Genomic DNA, 1,263 nt, shown 5'->3' on the forward strand with positions numbered 1-1,263 from the left:
GTGCTGGAAGCAGCCTAAGTGAATCAGTAAATGAACAGATAAAAAAACTATGGTACCTTTACACAATGGAATTCTACACAGCAGAAAGAAGGAATTCCTACCCTTCCCAACAGCATGGATGGAACTGGAGAGCACCAGGCTAAGTGAAATAAGCCAGGTGGTAAAAGACAAATACTTTATGATCTCACCTATAAGTGGAACCTAATGAACAAAACAAATAAGCAAATAAAATATTACCAGACACATGGAAATAAAGAACAAACTGACAGTGACCAGAGAGAGGAGAGGGATAACAGGAGAAAGAAGGGGAAGGGTCCGGTTAAGGAAGATGTATAAAGGACCCATGGACAAGAACAGTGGGGTGGGGGAAGATTGAATGTGGGAGAGGGGGGTGGGTAGGGCAGAGGAGAGTGATGGGAGAAAAAGGAGGACAACTGTAATTGAACAATGATAATAAAAAAAAGGCAGTGAGATTTAAAAAAATATTTTATTTATTTTTAGAGAGAAGGGAAGGGAAGGAGAAAGAGAGGGAGAGAAGCATCAATGTGTGGTTGATGTTTCCAAAAAGCAGGGAGACCTTCATTTTAATTGGTCTTGTACCCCAAGCAACTGGGAAAGTACCTGGTACAAAGTTCAGTCTCAGTAGGTATTTGTTTACTACACCAAGAAATTAATGGACAACCTGATAGCCTATGTGTCCCTTTAGTCAACTTCTTTCCCCTTTTCCCTTCTGGGAGGCAGAGGTTAGGTAGAAAAGCCACAGAAACCAGCCAAGATCAATCACCCATGTCCTCACAGGCAGTTGGGTCATTTTCCCACCTGGGGACAGAAGGTGACCAGATTGCCCTGAGAAATGAGGAAGCTGCCTTCACAAACTACCCTGAACAAGGTGGGGGTGGGGACCTGCACAGCTGGGCTCAGGAGAAAAGAGGGCTGGTGATCTGTACTAATGGAGGCTGGAGGTCAGGGTGCCTCAGTTTTTAACTGTTGGGTGGTCTGGGGTTTGGACTCTGGGGTCCAAGGGTAAAGGGATGCCTAGACTTCTGAGAGAAGTCTAGGCATCCCTAGATGAGAGAGATAAGGGAGAGGGATAAGGGGGCTGGGAGGCTGAACTCTTGGGTAATAAGGAAGAGGAAGGACTCAGGTTTCTCAGCCTTAACCTGGTGAGATTAGGAAAGTGGGCCCCGGCCAACTTTGGCAAGGTCCTCCACTCCCCACCCTTTCCTGGCTGCCTTGGGTGAGGAGAGATATAAAAGGGCTCAG

The sequence above is a fragment of the Sturnira hondurensis genome, unplaced genomic scaffold (genome assembly GCF_014824575.4).
Source record: "Sturnira hondurensis isolate 20B ecotype Veracruz unplaced genomic scaffold, ASM1482457v3 Scaffold0017418, whole genome shotgun sequence".
NCBI classification, from domain to species: domain Eukaryota; kingdom Metazoa; phylum Chordata; class Mammalia; order Chiroptera; family Phyllostomidae; genus Sturnira; species Sturnira hondurensis.